Source organism: Leucopleurus acutus (assembly GCF_964270905.1).
Source record: "Leucopleurus acutus genome assembly, chromosome: 9".
Taxonomy (NCBI): Eukaryota; Metazoa; Chordata; class Mammalia; order Artiodactyla; family Delphinidae; genus Leucopleurus; species Leucopleurus acutus.
The window spans coordinates 54,082,886-54,106,265 of NC_139144.1; the positions used below are offsets into that span (position 1 = coordinate 54,082,886).

The 23,380-nt window shown below is 40.3% G+C and overlaps 1 protein-coding gene across 1 annotated transcript in view; it reads right to left on the bottom strand.

Annotated features, from left to right (window-relative positions):
- Window positions 1-403: 403 nt before the first annotated feature.
- CDK14 (cyclin dependent kinase 14) overlaps window positions 404-23,380 on the bottom strand; it is a 554,405-nt gene continuing 531,428 nt past the window's right edge. Inside the window, exon 14 of the mRNA XM_082846673.1 lies at window positions 404-695. The gene's annotated coding sequence lies outside the window, so the exon portion shown is untranslated. The remainder of the gene's footprint in view (window positions 696-23,380) is intronic.

Genomic DNA, 23,380 nt, shown 5'->3' on the forward strand with positions numbered 1-23,380 from the left:
ATATTTGTTTCTTCACTTCCAACCTGCTCGGAGAACAGTCATGCTATGTGGCTTGAAAATGCTAAGCAGATTCTGATATCCTATATAAGTGTGCAGTTATTTCCAAGAAAACAAAACAAAACAAAAACACACATTTGCCAATGTCCTTAAAGAGACAAGTGGGGTCCCATGGCCAGGGACCAAGGTGTCAAGTCAGTCAGAGAACATGGGTGTTTTTTAGCTATAGTTTTCCTTCCTGGTGGTTGCAAAATGTGCATTGCTCTCAGAGAAAACACACATTGTTTTATGCCACTATGTGGCTTTCAAGTACAGACATTACTGAAGAAGTGTGAACACTGAGTGTGTTGTCTTAATGTATTTAAGACATGGCTGGTGAAAGCATAAAAACCTTTACAGAGACGCCGTGGTGCAGAGGGAAATCAAAAAAAAATCAAACACAAAAGACTGAGAAGAATACATGCCATGTATCAGTAAGCAAAACTTAATCTTCACATAGTTCTTGGAAATCACAAGGTATCCAAATGCGTGCAAGGTTTTAAATAAATTGCAGAGAAAACAGGTCTTGCCAGCTTCAATTTTCTTGTAAGTGAAATCCACCACAGGGAGTGAAAGGAGACTGATCCGTGATTCCCTTCGTATTATTGGCCACTTCATTAATGGTTTTTTTTCCTTCCCAGAATGATGACAACTTAATCCTGGAAGGAGGAAAAGAGAAAATTGTTATATGTTAAAAACAAAACCACCAGAAAAACCTTACATCATTCATTTTTCCTAAATTACATGAGACATCAGAATTGGTCAGGCCAAAGTGAGCCTATCCATTCTTTCCACAGTGGCCTCGAGCACACATGTTGGAAGCAGAGCAGTCTCCTTAACCAAAACAGTCCTTATAATACGATAAACAAATGCTCTGATTGCATTTTCTACTGTTAAAATAATTTAACTCCATGAATTTAAATGGTCTAACCTCCTCTTGGATTATTTAGAGAAAAAGAAATTCAGCAAATTTCCTTCCCCAAATCATTAGCACTAATACTGGTCTTAATTAAATGCCTGTAGCATCATACAGACCATTAAAAGGATGTATCGTGTTCATTTTTATGAACATGAAATAGAAAAACGGATCACATACATGTTTTTAAAAAAATCCAGCTGTATATCATTCCACAGTGCCGATTATCAGACCTAGTTTCAGCAGAATGAAAATTGGCCCGCGTGACCTGAATTGCCAACCTCTTCCCAACATCCTGCATACAACTGTGCATTTCCGATGATGCCTGCTTAAATTCGGTAACTACTTCCATGTGAACGTTTCAAGAAGAAAGAAGGAATGTTCACTCTGCTTCTCTCTCCGTTTCTTTTTTGGCCCTTAAGCATTTTCATTGAGTTTCTAGGATGGGAAAATAATGTCTTGCCAGGAAGGGTGAAAAGAAACACTGTCAGGGTCAAGTTGCACAGCCCAGAGATTCGATCCATCAGCTCCACTGAATCCCAGAACCAACTCATTATCTCAGTTTAGAAGCTTGAGGTCACTGAGGCCTGGTCAGGCCTGCTTGTCCCCTTCCACACTGCCACACAGGCATCTTCTCTGGCAGACAGGGAACAGTGGTCTTTTGTCAAGACTTTGCAGTGCAGTTGCCCTACTGCTGCCCTTGCAGGCTAGGGTACCAAGCACATCACCCCTGAATGGCACTACCTTGCCCAAGGGAGCAACAAGTTCCAATCTTACAGTTAAGAACCATTAAAACAGCATCCTCTCCACCCTCTAACTCATTTCCCCCACTTACTATGATGATTTTGGGAAGGTTAACCTTCCACCCTTTTTTAAAAAATTGAGGCTAAATTCATATAACACAAAATTAACCATTTTAAAGCATATAATTAACTGGCATTTAGTGCATTCACAGTGTTGTGCAACCATCACTTCTGTCTAATTCCAAAACATTTCTGTCATCCCCAAAGGAGACCTTATATTCTTTATTTACATATCTTATATGCTTCATTCTCATTCTTCTCTTGCTCCAGGCTCCTTGGCAACAGTGAATCTGCTTTCTTGTCTCTGTGTATGAAATATCCATTCATGAGTTGATGTATATTTGGGTTATTTTCACCTTTTGTCTATTGTGAATAGTGCTGCTATGAACATTAATGTACAAATATTTGTCTGAGTACCTGTTTTCAATTCTTTTGGGTAACACTTGGTAGTGGAATTGCTGGGTCGTATGGTGATTCTGTTTAATTTTCTGAGGAACTGGCAATCCATTTTCCACAGTGGCTGCACCATTTTATAATCCCCCCAGCAATATACAAATGTTCTAATTTCTCTACACCTTTGCAAACGTTTGTTATTTTCTGTTTTTTTGTTTTTGTTTTTTCTTGATCATAGATAGCCTAGTGGGTATGAACTGGTATGGCACTGTGATTCTGATTCACATTCTCCTAATAATTAGTGATGTTTGAGCTTGTTGGCCATTTGTATATTTACTCGAAGAAATATCTATCCAAGTCCTTCGCCCAGTTTTAAATTGGATTGTCTGTTGTTGAGTTGTAGGAGTTTTTTTTTAAAATATATTTTGGATATTAATCCCTTGATTTGCAAATATTTACTCCCATTCTGTGGGCTGCCTTTTCACCGTACTGATAGTGTCCTTTGATGCACAATTTTAATTTTGATGACGTCCAATTTATCCATATTTTTCTTTTGTTTCTTGTGGGTTTTGTGTCACAAAGTTATGAAGATTTTCCCCTATTGTTTTCTTCTAAGAGATGCCAGCTTTTCCAGGAAGCCTGCCCACCCTGGCCAAACAGGAGTCAGGGTTTGTCCTGACATCTGCTTGCCTAGACACAGAGTTCCTACAGCCACGCCCGAATGAACTAGTCATTGCCTGGCTCTCCTCCACTCCACCACTTTAATCAGTAGGATGCAGACCTGGCACCCAAGCCTGACCTTTCTGAACTACAGACTTTATGTAGTCCCTGTGGTCTGAGGGCGTTTGCTGTGAGGGAGCATGTAGGGTGGCAGGTGATTATATTCTTGATTAATCTTGGTTTTGTTCGCCATTGTGTCCCTAGAGCATAGCCCAGACCTAGCTCAGGTAGTCAGTAGACAGTTGTGGAATGAACAGGAAGGGGAAAGGTAGAATCTGAGAACTTGGGAGTGGAGTATGTTCTCAGATGTTATTCCCTCCTGGCATGGTGACCAAGGGCAAATGCTGTGCCTATGCTCTTGCTGAAAGAGCACAGTGTTGGGAACAGAGGTGGCCGTCCACAGATACACTACAGGCTGAGAAAGGTGGGTATTAACACCTTCCTGTAGGTCAAACATTTTTTTTTTTAACTCCATGACATTCTATTTGAAAAAACTGATTTGATTTTCAATATATCTGACTTTATGTAACCATATGTGCACACCATCACCATAGCATGTTACTTTCCTATTGGGTTGATTTCAGACTTTCTTTTAGTCATTCCTGGTGTTTGTCCTTGCCTTTGCGCTGATTCTTTGGGTGTAATCTCTAGGAGAATCATGTACCTAACCCAGGGCATAAGCAGAGTTGGATAATAAAGGATAATACAAAATAACAGTAATTGGATAATAAAATGTGAACAGAGTGATTATGAGATGTCTATTACTTAGGTTTAGGTTCAGACATTTAATGAAAGGAGCCAGTAATACGAAAAGAAGGGAGATGCCGGTGAGAACTAGACCCTTTCCCATCTCTGTGAGCAGCTGAGCCCAAACTGTGCCCACTACCCTGCCTAATATTGTTCACCGGCAGCATGGGATGTCCTTTCTTCCTCCTTGGGTGGCATCAGCATCTGTTTCAGTTTTCAAGGACTGCATATGAGGTAGGTGAGTTTACTGCTAGAAAAATTCTTTAAAATCTAAATGTAATCATGCATTTGACAGATGGGGATATAGGTGGAAGGAGAGGGCACACAACATTCATAGGGAAGCAAAGTATAATAGCAAAATCCTTCCTTACATTTAATTGATTATTAAAATGCACCACACACACAATACAAATGAAACTGAATATAAATTATAAACTATGTGCACGTCAACTCCTAGGTATATAACCCATAAGATTAATGGATGCCATTTATATCTTGCTTTCTGTTTTTACAGTGTTCTTTCTCTAGAAATGAATGTTTTAAAGAAGAAATTGGATTTTTATTGATAAAATCCTTATTCAGAAATATCTACATAGAGCTTCTCAGCTATAAATATTAATTAATTGGATTGCTAGTACCCATAATGCAACTTTGTTCTGACCCATGTGCCCTATGAACTAGATATTTTTTGGATTCAATTTTCTTAAAACCAACTGTCAGCATCATGTGATGGAGGAGATGAAAAATGAAAATGAGCAGCCCTGCTGTGCAGGTGGGTGACCTGTGGGAGAGAGTCTGCCTGGTAGGATTTTTACACGAACCATCAGACACAGACCAATTGATTAGATCATCTCATACCCGCCACCAACTAGGCTCAAGAGACTAATTAGAGAGAGTACTGCCTGCGCAGGCACCCCATTGACACCTAATTTGCTCAGCCAAAGCCTTTGGGGAAAATGTATTATCTCTGCAGCTGCACTTCATGCATTTCTGATTTGAGGCATAAGCAAGGAGTGCTTCATCACTCTTTTGAGCAAACTGAATGTAGAAGCCCTTAAGTGCTAAATGCAAGCAAACAGACCCGAATTAAAAATGGGCCAGGCTCTTTCTAATTCCCTCTGTGCTCCCTGTTAAATCTCTATGTGTACACATACACACACACACGCAGTTTACACGCCAGTGGGACAACACAGCCAGTACCCCAGCTCAGGGTGCTTCCATGTAATCAGATGGTCTCTCTTTTGCTGGCCTACTTACCCACTCTCAGGTTTTGTGTTTGTTTTACTCTTTACTTTTTTAATCCTGCTGCAGCACTGCCCCTCCACAAAGTATTCTTTTTTTCTACAGGAAGACTCTGCCCCCCCCCCTTTTTTTTTCTCTCTCTAAGCCTCACTGGAGAGAAGTGATTATTTTGCTTCCAAATTAAAACAACTGTAGGTTTTCTTTCATGGCCTAAATTGTGAACAGGATATTCACCAGGATGTATGTGAAGCTACACATAGGGTAGTGTTGGGTAATCTGCTCATTTCTGTTTGAGGGACTTCTGTGTAAACCTAACAGAAAGGGAAGCAATTTGATGTAAATAAAGCTACCGCCCAGTAGCAAAGACAGTATAGAATTATAAAATAGTTAACCTCTCTTCAAGAAAAACAATGTATATTATTTGACCACCTTTAGCTTTTATCTGTTTCTAACCTAGAATAAAATTAACTCCACATTTCCTTCTTTTCAAATGTGGAACCCAAAAGACCGGTATATAAGGAGGAATTTAAAGACAGGTGTATAATTAATCACATGCTTTAAAAAAAAAAGGAAATAAAAATGAAAAATCCAGACAATATGGAAAAACTAGAGTATCTCTGTGCCAAATCTAGTGGCTAGGGGGAATGAATTTCCTTAATGCTGGAAAAGGAAAAAAAAATAGGACCTGCTGCTATGGTGTGTTTTAGAGTGGACTTAATGATTTTATGCCTTTCCACTCCCATATTAGATGAATTATTTTACCCATGTGTTCTGGTAAATTACAATTCTGCTTTGTAATCTTCATGTTTATCTTATGCTTAAGAATTCGGTGAAGATTTTGGGGGCTCATTTTAGCTGTCTACTTTTGAAATCAGCATTCATAGTTGTCCTAAATTGGGCGTTCAGGTAGTCAGGATTCCAGTGGCCACTGGAGTGACTGTCTTTCTGAAGGTGTATAAAGAGTGGTTGCAGGGGAGATGTTTGAAAATAGTTAAAAAATCAGGGCCTTAACTAACACACATAACCGTTTACAGAATTTATTCTGAGTTGGTGAAAGAAAAAGTCCAGAAAGCTTCTTTTCCCCAAGTATCATATTAATAAGACTTCACTTAAAAGTATCCAGGAAAAAAGAACTACCAGACTGTGTGAGTTTGAGTTTGCTTAAAATACTAATCAATATTCAGGCAGAATTTGCTACTGTAGAAAATTAAGTCCACATATAAGATTGCTAAACCCCAAGCACCTAGGCAACTACAAACCTCTCTGAAGTAAAAATATCATGTATATATACAAATATATACATATATGACACATATACTCATTTGTATATATAATCAAATTTTATACTGTAGATTTGACATGAATGTTGGACTGAAAATGATACGTTTTAAACTTCATAATGATTTTCAAAAATCTGGGGATGGCTTTATTTCTTCATTTTTCTGTGAGTTTAATTATGTTATGATTTGGCTAGAAATATAGGTTTTCTTTGAGAACATCTGAAATCAGTGTTTTCCAGTTGTTCTGACATTGCATTGAAGCTCCTCGGGGGGTGGGGAGAAATGAGATGAAACAGAACGAAGTAGAAAATTAGTTAAACCTACTTCTGTTACTTATTTCTGATTTATGATAATCATGCTTCTCCCCCCCCAGAAGAGAATACTTTGAGACCAGCAAGAGAATATTAATTAAAATGAATGCAGAAATAGTCGGGCTTTGTTTTAAGCTTAACAGAAGGTCCATCACTCAAATAGCCCAAATCCTTTAAATTGAAAGCTGTTTGGTAACATCCATATGGGTGCACAATACACTAATTGCAGCGACTCTGCACATTTTAAGCTTCTTGCCAAAGTGGTGATCATAATTAAAAATTTTTAGGCAAAGCTTTTAAGTCTAACATTTCAAAACAAAGCATTTCTTATACAAGGAGACCAACTTAACATATCATTTTAATAATCATCGTTATCAACAAACATTTATTGAAATCCTCGTTAAAGACCAGGCATTATATGATGTATAATTAGCTGTGATTGAAAAGAATCCTCTATTTTAATGGTATGACTGTTTATTAAATCAGATTTATGTAAATATAAAACACTGGTCGTATTTTAATCCACATGTAGATTAAAGGATGGCAAGCCTGGGAGTATGTCCTATCTCAATAAAGGCCAAAAGTGTGCAGGGAAAGTACTGATCTAGGTCTTCTAAGAGCCACCAAGACATATTTTAATCTTTTAAAAAATCATATGTGTATATATATTCAATCACACATATAATCATTTATATATAATCATACATAATATATAAAAATCACACATATCATATACACACATATAATCTAAGGTTTGAAATAGCTCATAGAAATAATTTTAATGACAAAGTTAAGAATAGGAAAGCCTTCACCAAAGTGGCTTATTTTTTTCAAGGATTTCTTATGTGAAGCTTTATTTGCTCAGCATACCTTTATAATTGACTGGTTCCCAAGTGGGTATAAGTTAATTAAATAGAATTCTGCCCTTTCACCTTCCTTATATATTACAGTCCTACTAAACTATATTTAAATAAACCAAAGTCATGTAACTCAGCAGTGTGTGCATTTTTTTACAACTTAAAACACACACACACAAATCTCATAAAACCACTTCTAAGTATTTAGCAGTCAGAGAAACACGAGGGTTCATGTCTGACTTTAATTAAAAGATCTGAGAGCAGATGTGACTTCATTTTGGGTGGATTTTTTTCTTTCAAATTAAAAGTTGTCTACTATTACTGTCCAAAGTGTTGAAGCGCAAGAAAATTTCATGCTAAGGGTTTTGAATTCAATACATATGATCATCTACAACTTTAATCTGTCTCATGAACCATGAGACAGAAATTTGCAAAGCTAAGATTCAGCAGAAATTTGCAAAGCTAAGATGACTTTCTGTAGTGAAAACTAGATCACATATGATTGGTAAACAGAGAACAGCGTCAGCATAAACCAGAAGTCGTGTTGGTTCACATGAGAGAATTCGTGCTAATGTTAGTTTTGAGCCACTAAGTCACAGCAGCCATGTGCATGAGACATAAGCACAGTCGTGTGCAAGCTGAAGGGGTCTGCAGTACTGTACATGCTGCCCACTTACCTCACATATTTCATCTTGGCTTAGTTCGGCCACATGATGCTCTGTCTTGGAATTGGTTATTGTAAGGTTCTCCTAGAGCTCTGCACATTTTGCTGTTTCAGCCAAAATTCGGTAGCCTCAACCCTTCCACCAAACTTATTTCACCTGTAAACTGTGCTAGTATTTTTAGTAGTGTTTTTACTGCTCTTGTGGGTGCCATGTGCTACAGACTGAATGTTTATGTCCCCCCTCAAATTCATATGTTGAAAACTAAACCTAATGTGATGGTATTCTGAGGTGGAACCTTTGGGAGAAGATTAGTTCATAAGGGTGGAGCCCATGTGAATGGGATTAGTGCCCTTATATAAGAGACCCCAGAGAGGTCTCTTGCTCCTTCTTTCATGTTGAGGACACAGCAAGAAGAGGAAGAGGGTCCTCACCAGGCACTAGATCTCCTGGTGCCTTGGACTTGGACTTCCAAGCCTCAAGAACTGTGAGAAATAAATTTCTATTGTTTATAAGTCACCCCGTCTATGGTATTCTGTTAGAGCAGCTCAAACATACTAAAATACTATGTTGAATACAATTTGAGTGGTCTGCCCCTTACTCTATTTCTTCCCATAAACTACAATTTTTACTGTGGTAGTTTGCCAAACACATGTAGGAACACATATGTCATATTATAGCAGAAACACTGATTCTTATGGGGCACAATTTAACAACTGTCACAAAGTGACACATTGTGGACACTACCATAGCACATCGTTTCTACCAGGAAATGTCTGCTGACAGCGAGGAAGGTCCAACAAGGTCATGCTGAGGGATTCAAGACATTGGACACCCAGCTAAGCTCCCCACCAACTCTTTCCCGTGCAGCAGCTTCACAATATGAACAGTGCCAATGAACAACAAATCACTGAGGGCTGATTCATGGAAGTTAAGACTCTATCTGCGTGTAAAGTTATCTGAAATGTACTCCCCACAAAATCCTAATAGGCTATTTAAAGTATTTTGATACTGGTTATCCCATCATAGCAAGTTGCTATATTTCTCTTATACCCAAGATAAGTACAAAAATATGGGATAGTTATGGAACACGTATCATTATGAGAAATAAATAGCAACCTTTTGTGCACATGTAGCATTTTCTCCTATCCCAAGTACATTTCATTTACCCTCTCATTTTTTTTTTTCTTGCGGTACACGGGCCTCTCACCACTGTGGCCTCTCCGTTGCGGAGCACAGGCTCCAGACGCGCAGGCTCAGCAGCCATGGCTCCGCGGCAGGTGGGATCTTCCCGGACCGGGGCACGAACCTGTGTCCCCTGCATCGGCAGGCGGACTCTCAACCACTGCGCCACCAGGGGCCACCGGGGAAGCTCTACCCTCTCATTTAAAGAATGTGCCTGGGGGACTTCCCTGGAGGTCCAGTGGTTAAGAATCCGCTCTTCCACTGCAGAGGGCGTGGGTTCGATCCCTGGTTGGGGAACTAAGATCCCGCATGCTGAGAGGTGTGGCCAAAAAAATAAAATAAAATAAATAAATAATGTGCCTGAAAGACAGGACCATAACCTTAAGAGGAGAACAGATTTTATAAACTGGGCTTTTAAAGAAGTTATGATCCTTTCAGTCACTGGTTCAATGTCTCCTGGCATAGCAGCTGTGCGAGGTATATTCCAAGTGTAAGTACCCATAGCATTCAGTACAGGAACCACACCTTTACAGCAACTGGGTTGGCCAACTGTCCCAGTTTGACCGAGGGGGTTTCCAGGGTGTGGGACTTTCAATTTTAAAACTTGGGTAAACCAAAAGGAGTTGGTCACCCTTACAGGAACAACAGGGTCGATATGCTGTTATTTCCAAGTTGATTATAAAAACAGAGCTAGCCAGCTTGGCACTTTACTACATGAACTAAAATATGCTGACGTTCCAATCTCAAATTGTGAGTCACAAAAGTAAGACAAAGGCTCACATCAGGAACGGCAAAAGAGGGCTTCCCTGGTGGCGCAGTGGTTAAGAATCTGCCTTCCAGTGCAGGGGACACGGGTTCGAGCCCTGGGCTGGGAAGATCCCATATGCCGTGGAGCAACTAAGCCCATGCGCAACAGCTACTGAGCCTGCGCTCTAGAGCCTGCGAGCTAAAACTACTGAGCCCGTATGCCACAACTACTGAAGCCCATGCGCCTAGAGCCCGTGCTCCACAAGAGAAGCCACCGCAATGAGAAGCCCGTGCACCACAACGAAGAGTAGCCCCCGCTTGCCCCAACTAGAGAAAGCCCGTGCGCAGCAATGAAGACCCAATGCAGCCAAAAATAAATAAATAAATAGATAAATATTTAAAATAAATAAAATGACAAAAGATTTGTTGAAACGATGTTGAGATCTGAGCCTATAGCATTCTCTCCTCCCTCAAAGAATTTGTCACTGATCTTCCCAAATCTGTGTCTTAGGCTTTCCTCTGTAAGTGTTTTATTGACGCCATGGTGGATCACATTCTATTCTAATGAGGCTGCTGGATTCAAGACCATCAACTTGCTCCTCACTGCAGTTCTCAGTTGCACTTCCAATAAATCCATCTGTTTAAATTCACACGTGCCTGCGCACCGTGGCATGAGGGAGACGGCTAAGGCCACCACTCTCAAATGACAAGAGGTGCAAATATCCCCGGAATCTCTGTGCAAATGACACCCCACTCAATGAGCTGTGGCAGAGCCAAACTATCAGCTGGCTTGCCTATTTCAATCCAGAAAAACACTGAACATCTCTTTTTTAAGGAAAGCACAGCATTTAGCAGGGAAGAGGAGACTATTCCAAAGACTGTTAAAGCAAGGTCCCTCTCAGTGGTGGTCTGAAGCTAGCTTGAACTGGCTTGTGAGAGCCCGATGCTAAAATTTTCAGGAATTTTGCAAGCTGTTATTAAACACAGCCACCCTTGAAATTGGCAATGGAAGGAGGTATATTTACACCATGGGATACAGACAATTGACCAATCAGGGCTTTCCTGCTCTTTCTGGAGAGATGGCTGCTAAATATTTACCAGCGCACGACTGCCGTCCTCAGGAGCCTCAAGAGTTTGGAAGGGGACCACAGGACAACAGCAACCTCTAAGTCAAAATGGAGAATGGAAGTGTTATTCTAGAGGTACCAATGCAGTGAGGAAGAACTGGGCTTTGAAAGATAAATAAAAGTTCAATGTGTAGAAAGGAGGAAGGAGGGCATTCTCGAATAGCCTAGGGCTCTGGGAAGCAGTGAGTGGCCAGTGGGACAGGCACATATTTGGAGGTCAGGAAACAAAGTGCAGGGGAAGCTGACAGGGTAGGGGAGGCTGGTGGAGTGGAGGGCCTTACGTGCCCTGCTTAGGGTTTGGGGCTTTATTCTGTATGTAGTGAGGAGGTCTTCGAGGCTTTTAAGCAGGGGAGACGCCAGGGCAATCCCCAACCAAGGGCAGTTGTGTGCTTTCCACACAGATGAAGTCACAGCTGCCTCTGTGAAATCTGTGGGTAAATAGTTGTTTTTTTCAGGATGACATCAAATGAGATAATGCAGCAGGTTCTTCGAATGTCTTGTGACTGCTCACAAAGCACCAGATTTTGCAGCACTTAATGTGGAAAGGTCTTATTCTGCCCGTGAGAAATATCTAGAGTGTCCTGGACTCAGGATGACACAGAAACTAAGCTTCTTCCCCAGGACTGCAATTTTCAAAACGTAGCCCGTGGGGAGAATTTGGACATTTTCATGCACCAGAAAGATGCCTTAGGTCCTTGATAAATTGCCTGTTCACTTGAGTCTCTATATTTGTCTACACATTTAAAAGGAAAAGGAAAAGAATATGCACTAACTCTGAGTTCTACTACTCTGCTGACCTTTATAAGTCAAACATGATTTACTGTTTTTGATTAGCACACAACCTCAGACAGGCTTTCAAATTGTGGCGTTTAGAATTCTAAAATACTGTCAAATCTTTTAAAGAGCAACTGCAATAAATTCGAAAACGTCATCACGGCACTCTTGTCTTGATTCACTGCGGGTGCATGCTGGGGACTTGGAGTTTCAGCTCCTTAAAAATGTGAAGCCTGTAATGTCCGATGAATAAGACATTCACATCAACACAATTGGTTTCCTCCTGGTATAAAACGATTAAAGTGCCAACAGCTCAGTGGTTTGGTGGCAGAGCAAAGAACAGTGGTTGCAAGCCTGGGGTCCATCTCTCACTTCCACTGGCAACAGAGCTGGAGAATGCAGTGACAGGAGCCAGCACACACCAGGCTCATGGGATTAAGGGATGCTTCACGCTTTTTTAACGTCCGTTTGTGGACGACTGAAACAAAAGCATGGAGTTAAGTGAATCGAGCTCTTACTGTGAGAGACAATGCAATACCCTGTCGCCTTGCCCCAAATCAGAATCCCACCCACAATGTGGTGAGTTGGGAACTGACATCTCTTCCACACCTGTGAGTGGAAGCACATCCCAGAAAGATCTGATTTCCTCTTCACACAGATGCTAAAGAACAAAGTTATGTCTTGTCTGGGTTTATGCTGTTTGTTTTCCAGTCTGTTGGCATTAAAATTGCACCCTAAGCACCTATCACGTCTCATGATGCTCTGTTAAGTCCTTTTCAAAAGATCTGACTTTGAACACGGGGGTCATTAGAAAGAAAGAAAGAAGAAAACCCCAAAACAGATCTAGTGACTTAGTTGCTTCATTGTCATGGGGGGAAAAAAATCACCAGTTTTGCTTGAAACATAATAATTAACTATAATGTATACTGCATGAAGTATACAAGTGTGAAAACAAAACAAAACAGCTCATCAGCTCCAATAAGCTGCTTGGTTTTGCTCCTTTTGCAACTCTTGGATTCAGTGGCTCGAATGAGCTGTCACCTACAATGAGCCGGGCCTGCGATGCTAAAATGGAAAAACTCTTTTGTTTTTTAATTAGTAACCTCCCAAGTTTTAGTGCCAGAGTTTATATGGTTCTCATGATCAATTATTAAGCACGTTGGTCCAAGCAGGATGTAAAACTACTCATGCCTGGATTAACATGGTAAAGTTAAATCTCATCTCGTTTAGTACTCTCTTATTAAGAAAAATTCTAACAGGTTGATTTTTAGAGACTGATATATGCCTGGTAAAATGTAAAGAACACTGCACCTCTTTCTTTCACTCGCTGGGGTGTAGTGTGTTAAGCCTGTCTACATTACTAGAGATGGGTGATTCAGATAAGATGTATCTGAAGCAGACAGGTAGAGGAAAATTACTAAGATTCATGGTGTGCAATCAAGCAAAGAAATAGACTAGAAAATAATTGAAGGCAAGAAGAGCTTTGTGTTAGAACAAGCTCCAAATAAAACTATGCAAACCCTACCAAATCTGGGGAAAATATGCAATCATGGTCACTGTTCAGAGGGCTGTCTTGCTAAGCACACAGATACATCACAGTAATTCCTCTTGACCATAAATTCTCTGCACTTGAAATTTGAACATTTGTAGATTTACTTCTGTGTACTAAAGAATTACCTCTAAATTGAATCAATAAATATCAAAGTTATAAAATCAACTTCCATTCATTTCTTTCGATCCTTATTCTGTCTTCTGTATCATATACAGTTGTATACACTCTAAATATTATGATTATATATTTTTCCAACATTTTATTAAACTTTTCAAGTATACAGTAAAACAAAAGAATTGTACAGCGAACATCCATATACCCGCTACAAAGATTCTACAATTAACATTTTGATGTGTTTGCTTTGTAACATAGCTATTCATCTGCCTATGCTTCTATTCATCCATTAATCAATCCTATTATTTTGATGCTTTTCAAAGTAAGTTGCTGGTATCAGTATACTTCACCCCTAAATATACATATTGTTAATTTGAGTGCAATATGTATTTATGGTGTTCAGGTAAATTTTACTTACAGTAAAATGTACACATTTTGCGTACATTATTTAATGTTTTTAATGGTACTGCATAGGAACTGTTGCATTGCTATGTAATGGAGAGATCAGTTTTAAGTCAGAATCTGAGATTATGATTTTTCTTACGAAAAAAATTTCTTTAATGTCCTCCCTATTTTTCTACTCTTACCAACTCCTCAGTGGACAAAACACTGATAAATACAACTGCCAACAAGAGAACAGACACAGAGCACTCAGATTATGATCATTCTTAAACCGAGTCACTGCCAAATCCGAGAACCAGATGAACACCAAGGAATCCTCTCCAGAAAACTCCATCTACACATATAACTACAGGCAGCTTTTTTCATACAATTTCAGTTGGCTCACAGATCTTCTGAATTCCATTCATAGACCCATGGACCGCAGGTCAAGAACCTCAGGATTGGAGAGTCAGAATGCTGAAGCATTAAGCAGCATTTCCATCATCTAGCCACAATTCTAGAGCATACTGCAGAGGAAATAACCTTCCCTGAAAGTTAAGTCCTTGAAGGTAATTCCTTTTGAACAAGGGACACAGACTATGGACACTCCTGTTAAGAGTGGTTAGAGGCTTATGTGATTTCCTACACCCTCCCTAGATGACAAGAATACAACCAACCAAACAAAAACAAAATAAAAATGTCACCTAGTCCATGCATCATGTTTCATCAAGAGAGGTAGAACCTAGCCCACTCTATTTGATGAAGGCAACAGCCAACAGGAGAAGCACAAATGGGCATTCTTTAGATCCCTAAGTAGGGATCTAAAGAGATGACCTTCAGAGTCTCTTCTCACAGCTTTGCCAATGATGCCGAACTCTTATCTTCCCTATTGAGGTAAAAACAATATCAGCCAAGATTTTGCAATTGTTCTTAATATGGCCACTCATATTTTCCCCCTCAGAAAGGGTCACAGACAACTCATTTGAGCAGCTGAGGAGGATTTATTATGCCTCTGGTCCCCGCAGCAACCTTCAAGGCAGCATTTCATCTTATGGATGAGAAAGCTGAAGCTCAGAAACATGTGTTGGAAAAGTACATCCCACTCCAACCCTCTGGACAAACCTTTGTCTCTCTTGTCAATACCAGTGTTTCTTCTTAACATCAGAAAACGAACTCATGGTCTTTTATATCTGCACTTCACAGGCTGATCTGGCTTCTATGGCCTCACTTTGGTTCTGTCATTTCAGAGTTGTGGCATTCCAGGACTTGGCCTGGAAGCTTGGCATTCTGATGATTCTTGCTCACTTTCATCTCTCTGGTTAAACCTTATTTACACTTGTACCCTGCTTATCTCAGGCACATGAATAACTTGTGCCTTCCTTGCCATTGCTAGGGGACAGCAACCTCTGGCTGCACGGTGTCTCTCTGTGACCTGCCTTGGTAGCACTGAGACCCCAAGGACTGCAAATCTTTAGGGGCCAGTTAAGAAGAGAGAAGGAAAATGTGGAGCCAGGGATGAATCACGATTCCTCAGTCTTATTCCAATCAGCACATGGTTGCCATAGCAACCACACCTAACTGTCCCTCTACCTTGCTCCTCCCACGGATCTGCGTGCTGGTTTGGGTGATCAAGGGAATCTGCACAGAATTGCTTCAGTTCTCTGATCCACATAATTTTACTTTTATACAGCTTAATTTTATAAAATTTATTCCTTTGAGCATAAGATAAAGAGACTAAGTTTCAAAAAAAAAAAAACAACACATTTTTTTGACCACGGTTTTCCACTGATTAAATGCAACAAGACCATTCCCCATTTCCTTTTTTGAAGCTTCACATTTCCTCTTCCCTCATGCACCCTTCCCTCAGTGCACTCACACACACGAAAATACACACCCACACTGTCCGATGCCTGGTGGTGATATTTTTGAAGGAATATTCTGACCAGAGAAATTCTAAACATATAAATACGGGATCCTAACCCTCTTATAGATTTGTAACCCTTCTACAATTAAGCCAAAGTAGAGGAATTTTAGGAAAAACTGGACTTGGAATAATGAAATCTAAACTATTTCCACTTATGTTGACATGCCTTCCTTATACACAATAAGGGAGACTTCTTCCTTTACTTTAAAGCACCAAGAAAATAGGATGCTCTTCAGAGGTTCTGAGGGGATAGAAAGAAAACCTTGCTGTGACTGTTTTAGTGGCTTGTGAAGCCTGGTGGCCATGGTGTTGCCACCCCTGGACTGGGTAGTGATCTTCCATGATAAAGAGCCCCCAGGAGCTGTGCAAAGGCCAAAACAAGAACACAACGCTAACAGTGAGACCAGACAGTAGAGGCAATACCAGGAACTGAGCTCAAAGGTGGAGTGAAGTGGCTTTGAGGTCTTCTGTGTGAGGCAGGCATCCTACATCTAATGATATATGGAGGGGATTGAGGAAGAGTTCACCTAGGCTGCAGTTTGCAACCCTCTGCAGATCTAGAAGCGTGGGGCTCAGTCTCTAGTCACACGAGACCCAGCTTGCTTCACTTTGATGCTGTCCCTTCCCTCACTTTCTTTTCTTGTTGAATTCCTCACCCTATGTTCCTTTCCACCATGCCTGACTCCCACACAAGGCTCCCATTTTTGTCCCCAGACTTGTTTTCCTTCCTTGGAAATCTTTCTTGAATACCTTTGGGATCAAAGAAAATAACAAGGAATGACTTTTCACCCTTCCCTTGAAATGCTTTACATTATCTCTAATGTTTGCAAACATTAGTGGTCATTAGTGCTCTTCACTAAGCTCCAGCTCTCTGTCTTCTGGATCCTGGGTGGAATGCCCTTTACGGCTCCCTTGGAAGTTAGGCATGGCCATTCCACCTGCTCGGACCAATGAGATGTACATATCCATGTGGTTGCCTTAAGGGCCAGTATTCCTCTTGCCAGGTCTCTTCCCCCTGCCAAGGTGGCTGAGGAAGACTGTATAGAGATGCAGCCTCTGTTACCCTGCATCCCTGAGCAGAGCCTCTCATGACTCATATGGACAGACCGTGTCAACAAGAAATAAACGTTTGTTATATTAAGCCACAGCAAAACTTAGTCCATCCTGAATGACACAATGCTTATCATGTCTAGTTTGGATTACAAGTCTCTACTCTTCAAAACAATCCTAGTGAGGTAGCTGGGTTTGCCATTCCTTATTCCAATGAGGAAAATGAGGGGTAGAGAATACACATAATTTACTTAAGGACTCACAGCTAGTAAGTGGCAAAGCTGGAACCTGTACCAGATTTTATTACTCCAAATCCCATACTCTTTCTACTGTATTGTAACGGTAGTAACTCTTAAATGATGTGGGCAGGAGAGAAGACTCAATTCTGAAAAGCAATAGAACAGAATTTGATAAGGTAAAGAGAAAAATACCACAAGCCATACAAGAAAATCCATGCTTTTATATTAAAAAATGAATAGTAGTACGGGATACGTCTGTCAAGCTTTACAGTATTCTATTTTTGCTTGTATTTCTTCCTGCTAGCAATAGGAAAGTTGCCAGATACCTGGTGCAAAAATTGGAATTCTCATATGAATATCACTCTCAGGTTGGGTAACTTGAATTTCACATAATTTGAATCTGAGTAAAATTTAAGTAATGGTATTCTTTGAAATTATAAGCATGAAATGTTATGTATATCAAAAAGCATCTGGAAAGATAATATACCAGCTATTAATAGTGGCTACCTCTGGAAGGAGATCAAGATCTTCTGCAGGTTGGGAATCTTAAAGTTTTACTAGATATTCCTTTGTGTTTTTTGAATACTTTCCAATAAGAAAGTTTTATTATTGAAATTTAATTATTGGAATAAATAACTTACTATTTGTATAATGAACATACACACAATGTGATGCATAACTGCTGCATAACTGTGAGTTCGTGAGATGGTTAGTATTTGGCAACTGCAATGAAAAACTAAACTTGCTCAGCACTGTTTAAAGCCTTGCTAAATATACTTGTGTTTAAGAGAAAATTGTTCAGAAAAGGAAGGAAGAAGTAAAGTATATTTCCTGCTTCACATTCTATATCGAAATTGAATTATTTTGATTTTTTGGGGTAATGTCTTTTCAATGCATTAATAATGAAGTGAAATGATAAAGAGGAAACAGAGAGCTACGATATCTAAATAGAAAATAATCACGAATGTCAAATGTTGCTCAACCACTTTAACTACAAACACATAAGACACATGTATGAAGAAAAAATCAAGTAGGTACACACTTTTAGGCACTAAAATTTGGTTATTACTAAATTAAAGATAAACCCTTCAAATTTAAAATGCTTTAATTTTATCCTCTTATTTACAGAAAGGAAACAAGGTTTGAATCTCTTATTTTCTTATTTCTAAATTGATCAACAATTATACAACATGTGGATAAACTTGTTCCACAGTCACATCTGATTTTAAGGTATGATATAATGTTGACAATAAGGCAATGGAATTACCTTCTTCATCCAATGACTATTTTTTTTTACAATCATATTTTATACTGAGCACTGAGACAAAAGATTTGGACTTGGTAATTTTTATCTAAAATTTTAACTACAGATTTTGAAAATCTTACTCTAAACATAACAGCAGCATGTTTCTTATGATTATTTGTCTATCATCTGATTATCTTATATATATCTAAGCTACCTATTTATCTATCTGCACACACACTACACCTTGGTCCTGAGCGTCTAGCTCTTAGCTGGTGAATTCAGAATCCAAGGGGAGAAACTGACAACTGATTACAACTCTATCCCCAGATAGATATTCCACTACCACGGAGGGCTCTGTTTCGTCTGGATAGTGGTTCCAATTGCTTAGTGTGGGAGGGGATAAACAATATATTCCCTCTACTACTTCTTTCCTCTCAATTCCATTGAGGGTTGATCAACACTTGCATTTTGTCTCACTGTTTGTTCATCAGTAATAAAGGGTATGAGTTAAAATACACGAGGAATGTTTAAGTGATATTCCTAAAAATATTTATTTAACTACTGGAAATCAAATTTCTTTTTTAAAAGAATTACAATGAATCACAGAGTAAGTCTCAGCACTCAGGGATTACTCAATAGACACTGGTTCCCTCACTCTTCCTGATTTGAAAATTATTACCATCCTCAACAAATGAAAGTAATACTTTATAGTAAAACGGAAGAAAATTACCAGATTAATGGGGAAGGGAACATTACCTTGTTCAGAAATATGTTTGGAAGAAGTTACTGACCATCTGTCCTAAGAGATTTCCATGTACTCCCTGTGATACTTGCCCTCACTTAAGTATGGATGTAAACCTAATGCTGAAGTGGTTGTTTATTGATTCTCATGTGTTTTGACTACAATATGAAAAAGAGAGGGATGTCTTAATTGTGGCAAAGAGCTTACCAGAGTACTTAACTATATATACATATTTTTGTTTGTTTGTTTGTTTTTTGTGGTACGCGGGCCTCTCACTGTTGTGGCCTCTCCTGTTGCGGAGCACAGGCTCCGGACGCGCAGGCTCAGCGGCCATGGCTCACGGGCCCAGCTGCTCCGCGGCATGTGGGATCTTCCCGGACCGGGACACAAACCCGTGTCCCCTGCATCGGCAGACGGACTCTAAACCACTGCGCCACCAGGGAAGCCCAGATCTGGATTTTAGTATGAGGTAGGCACACCAGCTTTTGACTCTCAGGTTTCCCTTCCTCTGGTCTTGACTTGGCTCCCTTTGGACAACTTCCCTGGTCCCTCTAGACAAAATTGTCAGCCTGATTCCTCAGGTGGAATCAGCACTTTCCTCTTTGAACTTAACCAGCGCACTATACAACCCCTGAAGGAACCTTGATCATATCATATTATGTTGTTTCCTTACATATTTCCACCTTTAGACTTTTGGAGCTTCTCACAGAAAGAACCGTATCATATTCTTAGGCACTTAGCGCTGTGCCTGGCATATATATAGCAGGTATACAGCACATCAGTATGGAGAAAATGAATAAATGAAACATGGAGACAGCATCCGATCTGAGTAGAGAAGTGGGACTTTGGGGGTAGATTCTAGTAGGATGGAGTCAGATTGTGAAAGGCCTTGAAATCTAAACAGAAGAGGCTAGACTTGTGGTGGAAAGAAATAAAGAGTCCCTTCAGATCTCTGAGAAGGGAAATGACGTGATGAAAACAACATTTCGGACGACTTATTATATGTCACCATTCTGGGTGGAGGGGAACAAGGGGGAACTTGTAGTCACAGCAAGCACTCTATAAATGTTTGCTGTGTGATTGGCTGAGCCCAGAGGATCTCTTACAGGGACACAGGTGTGAGGTGAGAGAATGGAGAAAAGCACAGACATTCAAGATACGGTTCAAGGCAAAGATGGGCAGGCCCTGGAGGCCGATAGGAGATGCAGACGAAAGGAGAGCTAGAGCTCCAGTGAGCAGTGGGACCAAGGATGAGAAGAGAAAAGCTGGGAGGGGAAGCCGACTTGTACGGGGAGAAGAACCCAGCTTCGAATGTACTGCGTTGCAGTGGCTGTGACACAATCCTTGTGCTGTTCCAGTAAGTCCTCCCTCCCACTGTGCACCACACTTGCCCCGGGTTTAGCTTTCTGCCAACAAAAACAAAATTACTCATAAGATTAATGGAAACAATCTGCTGTTTCCTTGCCATAGAGAAGATTTTTCTTAATCACTTTATTTTTTGTCCTTTGAATCATATATCCTGTAGCTTGATTAAATCCCTTAGACGTCACCTAGGCATTAGAGGTTTGCAGCGTGAATCTCCGAGCTGGTGTTTACTTAATTCCTGGAAACAGATCTGCCTTGGAAAGCAGAACTTCAGCTATGGTAATGTGAGGGCATGCTTTCCCTCTCTAGTGCAAAATTTATTCCTCAATATATATTTTTTAAAGACAGCATCTAGTTAAATTCTTTATTCATTTAATTTATTTATTTTTGGCTGCACTGGGTCTTCATTGCTGCACGTGGGCTTTCTCTAGTTGGGGTGAGCGGGGGCTACTCTTCGTTGTGGTTTGCAGGCTTCTCATTGTGGTGGCTTCTCTTGTTGCAGAGCATGGGCTCTAGGCACTCAGGCTTCAGTAGTTGTGGCACGTGGGCTCAGTACTTGTGGCTCGTGGGCTCTAGAGAGCAGGCTCAGTAGTTGTGGCACAGGGGCTTAGCTGCTCTGCGGCATGTGGGATCTTCCAGGAACAGGGCTCAAACCCGTGTCCCCTGCATTGACAGGCGGATTCCTAACCACTGTGCCACCAGGGAGGCCCAATTCCTCAACATTTTCAAGGAAATGGAATCTGGTTAAAATGTCAGTAAAAACCAAGTCTCCGCAGTATGGTACTGGCACAAAAACAGAAATATAGATCAATGGAACAGGATAGAAAGCCCAGAGATAAAGCCACACACATATGGTCACCTTACCTTTGATAAAGGAGGTAAGAATATACAGTGGAGAAAAGACAGCCTCTTCAATAAGTGGTGCTGGGAAAACTGGACAGCTACATGTAAAAGAATGAAATTAGAACACTCCCTAACACCATAAACAAAAATAAACTCAAAATGGATTAAAGACCTAAATGTAAAGCCAGACACCATCAAACTCTTAGAGGAAAACATAGGCAGAACACTCTATGACATACATCACAGCAAGATCCTTTTTGACCCACCTCCTAGAGAAATGGAAATAAAAACAAAAATAAACAAATGGGACCTAATGAAAGGTAAAAGCTTTTGCACAGCAAAGGAAACCATAAACAAGACCAAAAGACAACCCTCAGAATGGGAGAAAATATTTGCAAACGAAGCAACTGACAAAGGATTAATCTCCAAAATTTATAAGCAGCTCATGCAGCTCAATATCAAAAACACAAACAACCCAATCCAAGAATGGGCAGAAGAGCTAAATAGACATTTCTCCAAAGAAGATATACAGATTGCCAACAAACACATGAAAGAATGCTCAACATCACTAATCATGAGAGAAATGCAAATCAAAACTACAGTGAGATATCATCTCACACCAGTCAGAATGGCCATCATCAAAAACTCTAGAAACAATAAATGCTGGAGAGGGTGTGGAGAAAAGGGAACCCTCTTACACTGTTGGTGGGAATGTAAATTGATACAGCCACTGTGGAGAACAGTATGGAGGTTCCTTAAAAAACTAAAAATAGAACTACCATACAACCCAGCAATCCCACTACTGGGCATATACCCTGAGAAAACCATAAGTCAAAAAGAGTCATGTACCACAAAGTTCACTGCAGCTCTCCTTACAATAGCCAGGACATGGAAGCAACCTAAGTGCCCATCAACAGATGAATGGATAAAGAAGATGGAATATATACAATGGAATATTACTCAGCCATAAAAAGAAACGAAGTTGAGTTATTTGTAGTGAGGTGGATGGACCTAGAGTCTCTCATACAGAGTGAAGTTAGAAAGAGAAAAACAAATACCGTATGCTAACACATATATATGGAATCTAAGGGAAAAAAAAAAAGGTCATGAAGAACCTAGGCACAAGACAGGAATAAAGACGCAGACCTACTAGAGAATGGACTTGAGAATATGGGGAGGGGGAAGGGTAAGCTGGGACAAAGTGAGAGAGTGGCATGGACATATATACACTACCAAATGTAAAATAGATAGCTAGTGGGAAGCAGCCACATAGCACAGGGAGATCAGCTCGGTGCTTTGTGACCACCTAGAGGGGTGGGATAGGGAGGGTGGGAGGGAGGGAGATGCAAGAGGGAAGAGATACAGGGATATATGTATATGTGTAACTGATTCACTTTGTTATAAAGCAGAAACTAACACACCATTTTAAAGCAATTATACTCCAATAAAGATGTTTAAAAAAAAACCCAAAAAACAAAAAACCAAGTCTCTGGATAATCTCTCAGTGTAAAGTTAGGTTTTCTAATATGAATCTCTTGTATTTGGATAGGTCTTTTCTTAAAAAAAAAAAGTGCTTCGTTCTTTTTCTGTCAAATTGTCATTTAAAGGAGGCATGGCAGGTGGTACAATCCCCATTTGAAAGATATTTTCTGATATAACTGAGACATTAAGGAACTTTCCAGATGACCCAGCTTGTAAGGGCTGGAGCCAGGCCTCGATGGCAAGACAAAGTTCTCTCCACAAGCTCCCTCCCCCTAAACTCCTGAGGGCAAAATGTCAAAATACTTTTCCATCGTTGGAAAAGTTGAGAGAAATATGGGACAGAGGCTCCAGAAAATGGGGCACTAGACCATATATGTAGACCTTGACTCGCCCTCCTTCAGGCAGGTGAGTCTGGAGGCTACAGAGGTCAAGGCCTAAAGTGTATGCCGCATAAGAGCTTCATGGGATGGTTCACTTCTGTCTCCAATCTTTCCTGGCTTGCCAGCAAGGATGGAACCTGTTGCCAGAGAACACCTAATGGAAGTGGATCTGATGAGAGTGAGTGGATGGGTGGCTGGCCCTCTCTTCAGGTACGATTACCTCCGCTCTGACCTCCAAAAATGATCTTAAGGGATGCAGGTT